This window comes from Lemur catta, chromosome 8 (genome assembly GCF_020740605.2).
Source record: "Lemur catta isolate mLemCat1 chromosome 8, mLemCat1.pri, whole genome shotgun sequence".
NCBI lineage: Eukaryota > Metazoa > Chordata > Mammalia > Primates > Lemuridae > Lemur > Lemur catta.
In genome coordinates this window covers 87,963,217-87,980,428 of record NC_059135.1, presented here as the reverse complement: position 1 = coordinate 87,980,428, position 17,212 = coordinate 87,963,217, and positions in this window count along the sequence as shown.

The window sequence follows — 17,212 nt, the reverse complement described above, 5'->3', positions numbered from 1 at the left end:
AAAATATATCTCTGTTGGAATACCTGAAGACACAAAAAAATTCAAAGAGCTTTATAAATTCAAATGTGTTAGCACTAAGTAGTTAAACTTTTGTTCAATTTTCTGTTTCATTAAAAGGAATTCCGTAACTGGCAAGCCCTCTGTGTATGTGCATGTGAGAGTGAATGTACTTGCACAAACTAGAAAAAGCACTAATTACGTATCTGTTGACCTAGGTACTAATTCTGGTCCCACTGCACAACCTTGAGAAGTTGCTTCCCTTCTCTTGGGTCACACAGGGTTTCCCGACCCATGGATGGAATGTTTATACCAGTTAATTTCTAAGGTACCACGAAGCTCAACATTTTCATGACTCTAAAACCAATAAAAAGTCCATTATTCTTCCTATACTTTAATAAGCAAAGGTGACCATTGTAGGTAGATTAAATAAAGGAGCTAAAGATTGATAGGGGCTATCTTGTGTTTGTCCTAGAAAGGTTAAGTCCAGGGAAATGACAGCAGTGATGAAGAGACATCACCGGGAGGTGACAAAGACAATAAATGCTTCTCTGGTGGGATTTTTCAGATTACTCAAAAGAAGAGCTACAAAAATGCTGAGGCATAGTCTCTTCACTGAGTAAATGATCTTGAGTCTGAACAGAGGTATAACTGGTTGGGAGGGAAATTTGAATACAGCCATTAATTTGTTCTATGGATGTTTATAAAGCACAAACCGAGATGAACCCTGAGCCATGAAAAGTAAGAGAAAGAAGAAATAGGCTCTATCCTAAAGGGGATCAGAATTAGGAAGGGAATGGATAAAACAATTTTAAAAAACTTGACAGATGCTCTAAAATACAGGTTCCATGGGTACGTAGAAGAGAGAAGACATAACCCCAAAAGATAATCAACCTTCACAGGCCCTTGGTGGACGTGGGAGTCACCAACCAGGGAGCTGGAGCTACATCTGGGGACGCGGGTGCCGTCTGAGGCAAGGGTGACAACACACTGAGTTGTGAGATAGCAAGGTGCGCTGGGAAGACACAAGAAATTTAGTTTGACAGTCGAGTGATTATCAAGAAACACAAGAAATAAGAGTGAATAGAGGGGCACAGATCAGCTGCGTGGTGCGGACTTCAGCCCGCAGTAGGCCGCAAGGATCACTGAGGAAGTTTCTAGCAGGAGAGTCACATAAGCAGATTGGAATCAGTGAGATGAAAAAGGAAAGTTGTCCTGTGTGAAAGCAAAGTTAAGGACATCGAGTCTATGGAAAGGAGTGGAAAACCTTTTTCTATGTCTAAAACCATCAGCTGCTGGGGGAGAAGGAAAGTGCGAGTATGATTCAAGAGTAACACTGAGCCCGCCTATCGGGTACAGTACACACTGTTCTAGAGACGGGCACACTGACAGCCCTGGCTCCAGCATTACATAACCCGTCCATGTAACAAAAACACTTGTGCCTGCTAAATCTATTGAAATAAAAAAATGAACTTAAAAAAGGAGTAATACTGAGTTCAAAATGGAAATTGGCACAAAAGCTTTTCTGCCACTTTACTCTTACGTTCCAGTAAAATGCAGGTGATAGAATTAAAGCCAAACGCACAAAGAAAAAGAGGGGACCATCTGCAAACTAGAGATGGCAACAAATTTCTAAAAGGCAGAAAAAGGATGCAAGTCTTTGCGTGGGCAAAATGTAGCTAGGAAGCCCAGAGCAAGCGGAAGATTATAACTAAGAAAAAGAGCCCATCCACCCTGTAGAAGCCCCCAGAAATTCCAGACTCTGAGTCAGCAAGGAAAATGGGCAGGGAAGGAGTGCCCAAAAGAGGGGACACACACTGAAACTCCCTCTACGGGCCACGGTGTTAGTCAGTGATCCATGTCACCCAGCCCCTGGCATACGCACACAGACACACGTGCACGGGCACACACATATGTGTCCACACATGCACGTGATGTACACACACACTACCACGTCTTTATGAGCACATGCTCACTGCCTGACATGATATCCCCAGGAGAAACACCCACCACCATGGCAGTACAAGAGACTTTTCTGTCTAAAGAAAATGAACTGGCCAGTGGAAAACTAGGCTGTTAGGGTAGACTTCACCACTCTGAGTGAAACCCTTTTTCTGCACTTGAGGACTAGTGCAAATCCAGTTTTTAATAATCGCCCTTTGAAGCAAGCTTCCCTTTTAATAAGCCCCCCTTGAAGATTGCCCCAGTAAGGGTGGCTATTTGGCCCAGTTCTAGACAACGACATATAAAAGGAAGGCTAATGGGATCCTCCAGGAAAAGTAGTTGGTTTCCCAATAAAAGTCTCAAGGTCCAAGACAAGACCTCTTTGTTCTTCTTCCTGCCTGGAGCATATACAAGATAATGGAATAGCGGTAGCCGTCTTGTGACCATGAGGTAACAAGCAAAATAACGAAAAGAATGAATGAAGCATAGTAATGCTAGACACCAGAAAGAGACTGGATCATTTGTTAAATTGTTTAGCTGATGAGCAAGAGCTAGAATACCCTATGTTCAGTCTTTTTTTGAAGTGAGAAAACAAGTATCTAAATTGTTGAAGCCATTTTTATTGGATATCCTGGTGCTTGTAGACAAACACATCCTAGCTAAAAGAGGTAAATATTAGACATAAAAAATGACTAAAAGGGATGTTACCTGGGAAGTAACACTGTATAGAAACAGAAGCGCATCTTCATTATTTTTTAATCATATACTCGTATTACTTTGGTAAAACTAAGCACACTAATTTGGGAAAAAAATGCTTATGTATATATATATCAGAAATTTTCTATTTGTTATGTTAAATATTTAAATTTTTTAAGAGATTTCATCTTTCTTAAATTAAAAATGTTAAGGGGGTACAAATATTTTAGGATACATGGATCATTTTTGTAATGCTTGAGTCCTGGGTATAGGTGTGCCTGTTGTATAAATATTGTTCATAGGACCCATTAGTTTGTTTTGTTTCTCTCCCCTAATCCTCTCTCCCCTAGGGTTGCTTTCCACTGAGTTTTACTTCCCTATATGCACTTGGGTGCTCATCAGTTAGTTCCAATTTAATAGCAAGCACATGTGGTGTTTGTTTTTCCATTTTTGTGATACTTCACTTAGGTGAATTTACACTGGTGGGTATCTGTTGTGCTGATTTGTGTATAATGCTATTGTGAGTATTTCGTGAAGAGCAAGACTGGTCATGACAAATTCCCTCAGTGTTTGCTTATCTGGAAAGGACTTAATTCGTCTGTTTGTTGTGAAACTTAGTTTTGCAGGACACAAAATTCTGGGCCGGCAGTTCAATTTAAGTTGATTGAAGATGGGGCTCCAATCCCTGCTTGCTTGCAAGTTTTCCACGGAGAAGTCTGCCATTAGCCTGATGGCTTTTCCTTTGTAGGTTATATGATCCTTTTGTCTTGCTGATTACAGAATTTTCTCTTTCATTTTGACTTAGGCCAAGTTGATTATTATGCATCTTGGAGAAGACCTATTTGTTATAAATCTTCCTAGTGTTAGATGTCCATCTTGTATCTGTATGTCTGAATTTCTGGCAATGTCTGGGACATTTTTCTCAATAATTTCCTCAAACAGGTTTTCCATTCTTTTAGCTCTTTCACCCTCAGGGATACCTGTAATTCAAATGTTAGTATGTTTCACATAGTCTCATATCTCTCTCATAGATTGCTCAGACTTTTTTATGCTCTTCTCTGCCTCTTTGAGTGACTGGGTTATCTTGAGAGCCTTGTCTTCAAGCTCTGAGATTTTTTCTTCTCCTTGGTTTAGCCTGTTTTTAAACCTTTCAACTACATTTTGAAATTCTCGTAATGACTCTTTCATTTTTTAAATTTTATTTTATCCTTTGTTACATTGCCTAGCTCTCTTTTTTATTTTTTCATTGATTTCCTGAAATGTTTTTGGTTTCTTTTTGTTGCTTTTCTAGTTTCTCTTCAGTTCACATCATCTTATTTGCCATCCATATTCTGAATTCCACTTCTTGTCATTTTGGCAGTTTCCTTGTGGATGGAGTCCACTATTTGTTTTTTCACATTGCCAGCTTTCTTTTGCTGGCTTCTTCCCATGTGGCTTCTCTTCTCTTGGCTCTGGGTTAGTAGGTATGCAGGGCACCTATTCTCCTTTGGGGACTCTCTTGAACCAAGTCCAGGAGTGACAGCTGCTCAGGGTTGAGGGGATCCTGATGAAATGTTGCACCTCAGGGATGTTCTGCTGGTCCAGTGGTAGTGGTGGGGACTCAGTTTGGGGGTCCTGGGGTTCAGGCACAACTCTGGAGTCTAAGGGGTGGAGTCATGAGCCTAGCACAAGCCCTGGAGCTACAGGGGCAAAGGCTTGGACTCAGGCACAGCAAGAGCTTCAAAGCTGGCTGGGAGGATTTCTGGGGCAGAGCTGCCCACATGCGGGGCTGCTCCACCAGCATGGGGACTAATGATGCCCAGGCATGCAGGCAGGGGTTTCTCTGAGTGGCCCAGGATCCATGTAGATGGGCCAGAGCTACCGGCTGACCAAGGTTCTCCCACAGCACCTAGCACCCACTGAGACAGTTGCCCAAGGCTTTCCAAGTGGTGCCTGTGGCATCCAAGTCACCCCCTGTGTTCAGCTTCCATGCCAGGGAAGAGGTGTGCTCAACCACTAGTTACAGAGCTCAACACAGGGGAGCATCTGTTCCCTCCCTGGCTCAGTGGGGGTGATGCTAAGGTAACTGCTGGATGGCTGGGTCCTGAGCAGACTTGGCTCTGTACACCAGAGAGATCAGGATGTCGCTTGTTGCAGAAGCCTGGGATTGGCAGGCACCAGAGCTTTACTGCACCTGCTTTCTGGTGGAATGTCTCTGCCCGGACTCTGAGCAACTCCCCAGTCAGCCCAGAGGTCTGCAGTGGAAGAGGGAGACCCCTCACAGATTCAGCTGCCTGTCTCTTTTATTTCTCTCCATATAAACAATGTCCCCTGGGGTTGCCTCCACCCTGCTGTCATCACCTCTTCCCAGCAGTATGAATTGTAATGGGTCCCCCAGCTTAATCTCCTAGGTGGTGGATGGCACTTGTGAGTAAGAATCAGCCACACTCTGTTTAATTGAGTTGGTAGATGCTGTGATGAGCTATAGAGTTGTTCTCCCTCTCAGTGGTTGATGCTTGCATGAAAGAGCCAACTGCTGTGATGTTCTTTTTTTGCCTGTGGTAAACTCTTGTCACTCAGGTGGAGCGCTTGAGTGCCCCACCTTTAGGAGGGGCCCTGGGGCTCACAGGGGGTTGCTTGATCTCCACCGCAGCAGAGGTGTGTGGAGGAGTGAAGCAAAGTTGTGTGAGCCTGGAAGGCTCTGCAAGGCCCCAGCAGGGCTCAGAGGTTGCTTTCCTGGGCATTAGGGGGAGCTGCTTGTAAGAAAGTCAGGGCAGGCTCTTCCAACCCACAGGGCTGTTCATGGGGGAGGGGCCTACACTTTGCGTTGCTATGGCACTGGGCTGGGGTCTTCCCTGAGGGAGGACCTGCCATAATCCTCTAGCACACTCACCAAATTCTTGGCTCAAACATCTTTCCCAGTTGCAGTTGATAGGGGAGGGGTGGGGCAGGAAAAGCATCTGAATGGAAGGAAGCCGGCTCTGGCCTCTCCGGTCACTCTCCTCGGAGGGGAACCTCACGCGGAATGTCCAAGCTCTGGGATCACGCACGTTCTCCCCACTATTCCGTGTTTCCCACATGCCTGGGCTTGTGGGGGTAGAAAAGCCTCCAAGAAACTTGGTAGCCTGCTGGTCACTGAAGGCGCGTGGGAGGGAGGGAGAGATGGATCCCCCCTTACCCCTTCACTGGGCTCCGAGCCTCTGTGGGTTTGATCCTCACCCATATCGTTTTTCCTTTATTTTCTTCCTTCTCTGCTTCACAGTTTTCCTCCATGAGGTCCCTGGCAACCTCTGGCTACTCTGTCTATGATCTACACCCGAGCTGTGTCTCCTCTTCCTTCTACTTTATCCGAAATCCTACCTTCCCTTCTGGAGGGTCTGTCAAGCCATGTCCCCAGGCAGCCATCCTGCCCCCCACCTCTGAGACTGCACTTTTAAATTGTTTCATTTTTAACTATTTGCTAATGTTTTGTATTACAAAAGAAGTCAAAAATTTTGTTTGTAAGATTTAATCACTGATGTCACGTGCTAGTGACTCCCAGCTGAAGGATATTATAATCATACGGTCGCTATCGCTCTCCTTATCTGGTGGCAGTGAGTATAGAAAACTTAACACTCAAAAAGCTAACTCTGCTAGTTATGTCCCTGATGACTATTTTTGCATGGAGACGGGAAGCAGAGGTACACAATCACTAAGACAGTGGTTGGCAACCCCTGTCTGTACAAGAATTGCCTGTGTGAGGGAGCTTGCTAACAGGGTTCTGAGACTCAATTTCAGAGAGTCTGTTTCAGTAGGAGTACACAGTTTTAGAAAGTCCCCAATGATTCAGATACAGGTGCCCCAGGACCACGCTGACTACAACGTGATTTGAGAAGCGCCATGCTCTAGGATCAGTGGGGGAAGCAGGTGCCATCACATAGGGTGGGGATCAACTGTTTTCTTATCGACCAGCAGTCCATTCATTCCTGCAACACACATTTGTTGAGCATGCACAGCATACTGAACACACAAAGCTGATTAAGATAGTGGTCTTGCCCCTAAAGACTTAACAGTACAGTTGGAGAGAAAGACACACTAGCATAATTTCCCTTAGGATTCTTGAGAATTAATTTTTAAGCACTTTGAAGATCCAGGGGAAATTCTGCTGCTCAGAACAGAGCACCTCAGTGATGACATTTCAGAAATATTTCTTCTAACACCAGAGAGAATGAAATCAATCCAAAAGCCCTGGACCCAGTCTCTGCTGGTAGAAAGGACCCTGCATCTTGGGTTTTAGCCTTCATTTATCTTACACAGATACATACAAACACACACACACACCCCTACATTTTTATAGGGTTGGCTTTCCTTATATAATTTATATGTATAGTCATTAAATTTAATCATTAGATTCTAAGCCGGAAATGCTTAAAACTTCCCATGTCATTCAGATGTTCTAGCATCATGCTGTCACCCAACCTACAGGATTGGCTTGCTTTAAATAATTTCTATGTATAATCATTTTGCTTGGAACTCAGATAGTGTCAACCCATAGGCAATATGCAAATGATCAACTTTTAATAAATCCCAGTGGGTTTTGACATTTTAAACATCACGGGGAAGGAGATTGGTCAAGCTTTGCTAAGAGCTATAGAGATAACTTGTGACGTTGAATGAGTGCAATTTTTAGTTCTAGTGGGTTTTGTAGCATATATATACACTAAGTCAGCTGGAAATGCTTAAAACTTACCATGGTATCCAGATGTTATGATTTTATGCTTTTAGACAAGCAGATCTGCTGGCATTGTGTAGCAACAGCCTTGGTTTTTTCATTAGCAGAAACCAAGTTTATATTTGGTTCCAGACAGAAGCAAGTATGTTTATGCTCCTGGTTACAGTGTAAAATTAATTTTTCCTCTAATTCTTCCAACCCAAGTTTCACATTTAAGAATTTATGCATCCCCTGCTCTTCATAAATCAGATCCATGAAGCAATAAACAAAGTTCAGATGATGAAACATTATAGCTTTAATTAAAACCACCTTTCTCAGCACATGTCAAGACCACCCTAGTGGAACCAGCAGTTTTTAAAATGAACTTCCCCAGTTGAGGAAAGGGCCTTTCTGGAATACAGGAGGACTACTGGTTGTTTATAATGTACTGGTTTTTTTTTGTTGTTGTTGTTGTTTTTCAGAAAATAAACATTTTTTTGAGCTTATGCCAAACTCAACTATATGCCAAACACTTTATTCATTTTGCTATTCCCATTATTTCACCTGCACTGTAAGAGATTTAAAATGTCAACAACTACACATTATTATAGGTAACTCTTAAAAATTATGAGAACTAACAAATGCAAATTAAATATAGAATAAAATTTTTATATTATACTCTGTTACAGTAGAGCCTGCCAAACCGTAACCTTCCATCCACCTGTCATTCTGCCAAACATAATCCTACGAAATAACGTCACATATACAACATCCAACTCATTACTATCCCCCAACAGTAGTATTATAAAAAAAAATTGTTTTTTCAGATTCCAACTCAATTCTATTAGGGCGTACTTTTATTATTTTTCATAAAAGGTTCTGGCAAAGATATGCACAATATCGTCTTTAAAATAAGTTACAGGGTGGGAGTGAGCCTTTGAGTATGAAAATAATACCATTTGACAGGTAATTTTTAGAAAAGGAAATATTAGACTGATGAATCACCACATCCAATTAGCTGTAGCATCTAGTTAACAAGAAGTCATGCAGAAAGCAGATCCTAAAAGTAGTGGTTGCATTTGGGATAGTGATAAATAATGACCTACTTTTCCTGGAAATGAGCAGGAGTAATAGTAAGAATAATTTCCAAAGTATTGGTTCCTCTTTCTCTGAGGTATTGCTTGAGAATCAGAGGGGGGAGTATCATGTCCCTTCTGATTTGTTTGAAAATCAGCATTTCCTAACTAATCTCTTTGCAGTATTAATCTCAAGAGATTTGGAGTGATTTCTAAAAGTTCTCAGACCAAATGCAATTGAGAAGTGCCTTAGACTGTCATCTCTTCCTAGAGATTCTCCATGAACTCAGCATCAGCTAGGTTTATGAGAAATCCTACAGTAGAGAGCTTCTGGATTTTTGCTTAAACTACAATTCCCCAGACTTATTTTACAATGCAGCATGTTTGTTTACTTCAGGAGGATGGTTACAACCTTGGGGAAATGTTCTGTTCCCAATCCAGATGCTCTAAACAGCTAGATAATGGTCTGAGTGAATCTTTCACTTTTAGAGGATGTTTAGATATCTTTGTGCAAACAGATCAGGGCAATGCTAAAAATAAACAGGAAGACCTATATATGCTATTGTTGGTAAAATGTCCTGTATGCTGTTCTTTGATAAGACATTGGTTTTTATAAAATTTTTTTGAGAGAGGGTAAAAAACTGTGTGCTTCCCACACAGTGTTTCCTGTTACTTTTTCACACACACATCCCCAAGATTTTTCCTATTTCCTGTCCCATCGCTCTTCTTCCTGGGAATTCTCAGAAAAGAGAACTCGACAGCCTGGAGAAGGCAGCAGTATAAATCCTACTAAAACAAAGTGAGAGTGAAACCTCACAAGGAGCAATTCATCTCTGTTAGAGACGTTTAATGTTCAGTAGAAGGAGACCAGAATAATTGATGTGGAAGCCCAATGGACTTCAAAACTGCTTAAAATTCTTTTTCAGTGTGATGAGAAGAGTTTTCTATAATGTCTAGCTTTCAAACCTAAATATAGTTTTAAGATCAAGCAAAAAATTATACCTTTAGGCAAAAAACAAACAAACAAGTTTCCTCAAGCTAAAATGTTGTCACCCAGCCTACAAATTTAATTTGGTGAAAAAGAGTTCCACACTTCCCATAGAACTATTCATATAGGACCTTAACAAAAAAATACCAGTATAGGAGTATTCATGAACTCAGAGACTGGAAAAATTTGTCCTAACTCTAGTGCAGCCTCTGAGTTGCGGGGTCATTAGGAAGTCACTATAACTCTTGGGGCCTTAATTTCCTCCTTGTCTGTGAGAACAGTAAGTCTGAGAGAATTGCCATTGAATGACTATGCACTTGTGGTACAGTAGAAGCTTTCTAACTATCTTGCATATAATTAGATTGCTGGATAAATTTATAGTCTCTATTTGCTCTGGAAAACATGTATAAATTCCTACAGCAGGTCATAGCATGTCAAGAACATGCAAGCACTCCAGCCCCTGCTTGGCTGCATGTTGAATTCTGCTTGTATATAAATCTATTTATACCAATTGTACTTCTGACTATAATTACAGCCTTATTTATTATTACTTATACTTTTATTATTATGTGATTATTATTTGCACCAGTGAGTGGAAAATGTTTCTCAGAAATTGACTTAAATGCTTAGAGGAGTCTCTACAATAAAATAAAAGCTAGATTCTAAAAACTGATGTTGAAATAGGTTTGGATACGACATCTGTAAAAGTTTTGGTGTAAAATACATAAAAATTCAGAATAACAATGTATTCAGAGGTCTTCATATGGCTCCTCAAGTTCCGGATCTAATTCTTAATTTTTTTCATTTTGAAATAGTTTGACTCATAAAAAATTATGAAAATAGTACAGAATATTCCATGTAGCCTTCACCCAGCCTCCCCTAGTGATAATAACTTACATCGTCAAGACCAGGAAATTGATGGTGATATATTTTTAACTCTAGATCCACTCTCTAATCAAAATTGTAAATAATGAAGGATGCCTTATGGATATGGTAAATGCAACAAAGATGAAGCAGAATTCCAACCTACAAATCTATGGCCATAAAATCAAAAGATTACCATGTGTCAAAAAATTATCAGAACTAAAACTTTTATAGTAAATGATGGGCAACTTTTATATTGTAAAAAAGGACAAGATATCCATTTATTCAGAACTAGTAAGGAAAAATGTGAGAGTAGTCCACCCAATATGTGACTTACTAAAGGAAGATATTAATAACAAAGAACAAATGAATTAATGGAGAAATTGAAATCATGAATGATACAGAAATTATACCATCATGACAGAAATAAATTAACCTAAAGAAGAGGAAGAAGGAGGAGGAGTAGATGTATTGCAATCAAGACTGCAGCCAAACATTATTAATAGGGTAAATAAAGATACACAAGAATCAGTTTTTGCATTGGAAAACCTGAGTTAATGTTATCATAATTATTAAAAATTATTGGACCATCTACAAGAATTAGATTTCTTCTTCTAAGCAATGTAAAATTCTTTATTTTATTAAATTATCACTCATTTATGTTTATCTTAAAATTTTATGCATATATCATTTGTATAACCCAATTCATTTTTTTAATTACAACTACCAGTTCCAATTGCATTAGACAAGAGGGGGCCTATTATCTTCAGCATTGTAATGTAGACTCTTCTCAGCAGGAGCTGGGGAGAAAGAAGAGAAAGAACCATATATATTATCTCAGAACTCTCCAGAAGAAACCATGCTTATAACATGTGTAAGGAAGAAAGCAAGATCATCCACTTTAGGCTTGTGTGTAACAATTAATGGTAACTGAGACAGATACTTCCCACAGAACTCAGTGGAATGTCCTTAGTTAGAAAAGACCATTGGAAAGAGAGAAAAGGATTAGTTTGGGGAAGTTGGGATTTGACTGTGAACAGGGTGATATATCGAAGAACAAGAGCTTCCAGTCTTAGAAAAACAAGATGGCTCCCACAGGCCTCATCTGTGAAACAGGCAAGGAGCCCAGGCAGGGAGAGGAAGCAGCATGCCTGACATGGTCCCTCACAATCTGATTATCTTGGCATAAAGAACTCTTTGCTGCTTTTTACTAGAACTAGTTTTCTGGAAATAGTGCTGCTATTTTCCCACTTAAATTTCACTAAAGTTCCTTTTGAAATATTAGTCATCTAAGCTGTACTAAAAAGTTATGAGCAAAAAAGAAGAAAAAAGTTTTGGTTCAAGAAGGGTGATATTATGAGTGGAATTGTGTCCCTTAAAAAGATATGCCAAAGTCCTAACCTCTGGTACCTGGGAATGTGACTTTGTTTGAAAATAGAGTCTTGCAGACGTAATTAAATTAAGATGAGGTCATTAGGGTAATCCCTAATCCAACATACTGGCATCCTAATAAGGAGAGGAAAAATCCATGTGAAGACAGACACACATAGAAAGCTATATGAAAAACAGAGACAGAGATGAGAATGATGCTGTCATAAGCCAGAGAATGCCTGGAGCTACCAGAAACTGGAGGAAGCAAAGAAGCTTCCTCCCTTAGAGGCTTCAGAGGGAACATGGCCCTGCCAACACTTTGATATCTGACTTCCAGCCTCCAGATCTATGAAACAAAAAATTTCTGTTGTTTTAAGTCACCCAGTTTATGGTACTGTTAGGACAGCCCAAAAAAATTAATACAGGTAGTCTAGGTACAATGGCTACATGGACATCAGAGTTGATAATTCTGGGGGTAGCCATCGAGAAAAACAAAAAGCTTCTAGGGTCTATAATTAAACTTTTATTTTTCCTTTGATCCCTAATATAACAATTGCCATTTCTCTGCTACAAAACTCTTTATGTATAGACCACAACGTGAAGAAGAAAGAAAAAAAAAACAATAATCAGAAGGAAAGAAATACCTACAAACATAAGCATGAAATAGGCATTGTTTGGATTACAAAGAAAACAAACAAGTAAAAAGGAAATGATTTAAAAATAAATAAATAAACCAACAAACCAAAACCTAGAAGTGGGAAGTACACTGGGTTTATGGACAGAAAACCTGGAGGTGAATCCCAGACATCACTTCACTATATATTCTGAGCAAGTCACTTGACCCCTCTAGCTATGGGTTCCACATCCGTAAAAATGGGCACAAGACACAGCTTGAAGTAACCCAGAAACAAAATACCAAATAGTGTATGGTCTCACTTATCAGTGGGAGCTAAGCAATGGGTATACGTGGGCATGCAGAGTGACATAATAGATCTTGGAGACTCAGAAGTATGATGAGATTAGGAGGAGGGTGTGGGGTGAAAAATTACCTACTGGGTACAATGTATACTAGTCAAGAGATGGGTACATTGAAAGCCTAGAATTCTCCACTATGCAATTCATCCATCTGACAAAAAAAAATTCTACTCCCTAAATCTATTAAAATAGAATTTTTTTAAAAAATCTAAAAAATAACAAAAGTTCAAAGCAGGACTAAATAACATTGAAACCAAAAAAAATACAGAGGATCAATAAAATGAAAAATTAGTTCATTAAAAAGGTAAACTAAATTGACAAACCACTGGCTAAACTAACCAAGAAAATAAGGGAGAGGATTCAAATAAGCTCAATCAGAAATGAAAAAGGAGACATTACCACCGATAACCACAGAAATAAAAAAAAAAATCTTCTGAGACTACTACAAGTGTGTATACCCACAAACTAGAAAATCTACAGGAAATGGATAAATTTTTAGAAACACACAGCCTTCTAGGCTTGAATCAGACAGAAACAGAAATTGTGAATAGTAACGAGATTGAATCAGTAATAAAATATCTGCTCCTCCCCCCCAAAAAAAGCCCAGGACCAGACAAATTCACAGCTGAATTCTACCATACAGACAAAGAAAAACTGACATCTACCCTACTGAAACTGTTTCATAACATCAAGAAGGACAGAATCTTCCCTAATTCATTCTATGAAGCCAGTATTATCTTGATAGGAAAGCAAGGAAAAGACATAACAAAAAAGAAAACTGCAGACCAATATCCCTCATGAACATTGATGCAAAAATCCTTAGCAAAATATGAGCAAACAGAATCCAACAGCACATCAAAAAGATAATTTACCACAGTCAAATGCCTTTCATCCCAGTGATGCAAGGATGGTTCAATATCTGCAAATCAATAAATCTGATTCACCAAATAAACAGAATTAAAAACAAAAACCATATGATGATTGCAATAGATGCAGAAAAAGCATTCGATAAAATCCAGCATCCATTCATGATAAAAACCCTTAACAATCTAAGCATAGAAAGAATATACCTCAAAATAATACAAGCCACATATGATTGCTGACATCATCCTGAATGAGGTAAAATTGAAAGAATTCCTCCTGAGAACTGGAGCAAGCCAAGGAAACCCATTTCACCACTTCTAGTCAACATAGTATTGGAAGTCCTAGCCAGAGAAATAAGGCAAGAGAAAGAAATAAAGGGCATACAAATCTGGAATAGGAGGTCAAACTGTCCCTGTTTGCCAAAGATATGATGTTATACCTGAAAATTTCTAAAGAATCATGCAAAAGACTCCTAGAATTGCTAAATAAATTCAATAAAGCCTCAGGTTACAAAATTAATGTACACAAATCAGTAGCATTTCATTACACTAATAACAGTCAAGCCGAGAAATCAAATCAAGAACTCAAGACTATTTACAATAGCTGCAAATAATAATAATAACTAGGAATATACTTAACCAAAGACATGAAAGACCTCTACAAGGAGAATTACAAAACACTGATGAAAGAAATCGTTGATGACACAAACAAATGGAAATACATCCCATGCTCGTGGATTAGAAGAATCAATATTGTTAAAATGTCCATACTCCCCAAAGTGATTCAAAGATTCAGTGCAATTCCCATCAAAATACCATGTCATTTTTCACAGAATTAGAAAAAACAGTCCTAAATCTCATATGGAATTAAAAAAGAACCAGAAGAGCCAAAGCAATTCTAATTGAAAAAAAAAAAAATCTAGAGGCATCACATTACCTGACTTCAAATGTTACTACATGCCTACATTAATCAAAATAGCATGGTACTGGTATAAAATTAGACACACAGATCAATGAAACAGAATAGAGAACCCAGAAATAAAAGCATACACCTACAACCAATGGATCTTCGACAAACCAGAGAAAACATACAATGGGGAAGGTCTACGTATTCAATAAATGGTGCTGGAAAAATTGGAAAGCCATACACAGAAGAATTAAATGAGATCTCTATCTCTCACTATACACAAAATTTAGCTCAAGAAGGACTAAAGACTTAAATGGAAAGCACAAAGCCATAAAAATTCTAGAAGAAAACTTGGGAAAATCTCTTCTAGACATTGGCCTAAACAAAGAATTTATGACTATGACCAGAAAACCAAATGCAATAAAAATAAAAATAAATAAATGGGACTTAATTAAGCTAAAAAGTTTCTGCACAGCAAAAGAAATAACCAACAGAGTAAAAAGTCAACTTATGGAATGTGAGAAAATACTCTCAAATATATATCCTACAAAGGCCTAATAATCAGAATCTGTAAGGAACTAAAATACATCAGCAAGAAAAAACAAATAACCCCATTAAAGAGTAGGCAAACGACATGAACAGACATTTTCAAAAAAAGATATACATTTGAAAAATTGCTCAACATCACTAATCATCAGAGAAATTCAAATTAAAACCACCATGAGATACTACCTTACCTTGGCAGAATGGCCATTATCAAAAATTCAAAAAACAATTCATGTGGCATGGATGCAGAGAGAAAGGAACACTTATACACTGCTGGTGGGACTGCAAACTAGTATAACCTCCATGGAAAACAGTATGGAGATTCCTCAAAGAACTAAATGTAGACCTACCATTTGATCCAGCAATCCCACAACTGGGTATTTACCCAAAGGAAAAGAAGTAATTATATCAAAAAGACACATGTATGAATATGCTTATTACACCACAATTCACAATTGCAAAGATATGGAATTAACCTAAGTGCCCATCAACTGATGAGTAGATGAAGAAAATTTGTTATATATATACACCATGAAATATTACTCAGCCATAAAAAGAATGAAATAATGTCTTTCATAGCAACTTGAATGGAACTGGAGACCATTATCCTAATTGAAATATCTCAGGAACAGAAAAACAAACACTGCATGTACTCACTTATAAGTGGGAGCTAAGCGATGATTATACACAGTCATTCAGAGTAGTATAATAGACCTGGAGACTCACAAGGGGGGAGGATGAAAGAGGGGTGTGGGATTGAAATTACCAGTTGGGTACAATATATACTATTCAGGTGATGGGTACCCTGAAAGCCCTGACTTCACTACTATGCAATTTATCAAAAAATACATCAAATGCATCATGTATCAAAAAAACCACTTGTACCCCCTAAATCTATTGAAATAAAAAAAAAAAAAGTTGTAAGAAATAGAAAAAAAAAAACAAAAATAGAACTACCAGCAATCCCACTTCTGGGTACATAACTAAAGAAACTGAAATTACTACATTGAAGAGATATCTGCACTTCCATGTTCATTGCAGCATTATCCACAATAGCCAAGATATGGAATCAACCTAAGTGTCCGTCTACAAGCGAATGGATAAGGAAAATGTGGTATATATACACGAAGGTGCCTTTATTTTTATCACCTACCTAAAGAATTGTATTTGGAGCATCATGAGCAGTGTCCTAGTCTGTTTTGTGTTGCTATCGCAGAAGACCTGAGGCTGGGTATAAAGAAAAGAGATTTGTGTAGCTCACAGTTCTGCAGACTGGAAAGTTCAAGAAGTATGGTGCCAACATCTGCTCGGCTGCTGGGGAAGACCTCATGTTGCTTCCACTCACGCAAAAAGCAGAAAGAGAGCAGGCTTGTGCAAAGAGCTCACCTGATGAGAGAGGAAGGGAGAGAGAAACCAAGAAGTCAGACTCTTTTAAACAATCAGCTTTCGTGGGGCCTAATCTATACCTCTGAGAACAAGAACTCACCCACTCCTCAGGGAGGGCATTAATCTATTTATGAGGAATCTGCCCCCATGACCCAAATACCTCCCACTAGGCCCCACCTCCCAATACTGCCACTTTGGAAATAAAACTTCAACGTGAGTTTTGGCGGTGACAAACAATATCCAAATCATAGCATGCAGTTATTTTCCAAATTAAAAAGAAGAAAATGAAAGAAGAAAAAAAAATCTGTAAGAAGCAAAAATTATGTCAGTCAGATAATAAGACCTTCATGGCAAAAGAAAAAAAGATGTAGAGAAAACTGTGAAGAGTCATCAAAAGTGACAGAGAGTCTCTAGAACTGCTCAACTACAGCCAAATCGACAATAGTCTCCTGAGCCATTTGGACAGGCATTTTCTGCTGGCACAGTGGCTGTCACAGTAGTCTGCTGCTGGCATTTCTAGCTCAAGAATTCTGTGATCTACCATTTTAAGAAACACAATGCCACAAATATTTTTGAGTTCATCACAAACATTTACTTCTCGTTTTGTGGAGACAGTGGCTGGCTGTGGCATTCCAGAGACAGCTCTGCCTGCAGAGGCATTGGTACCTGGGTGAGTCCCTTAATGTCTCTGGGCTTCACCGCTCCATCAGCCAAATGTGGCTGATGCCTACATGCCCTAACCCACATGGTTATCAGAATCCAAAGAGATCATGTGTGTGGAAGAACTTAGTAAAGACTCAGAGCTGTACACAAGTGCAATTTGGGGCACATTATTATTTTTGTGTGTTTGCAAAAGCATCCACCTCCTGGGACCTAGATTCCCTGAAAGATTCCACGTGAAACATGAAATGTCCTCCCTCTGTTCTGATG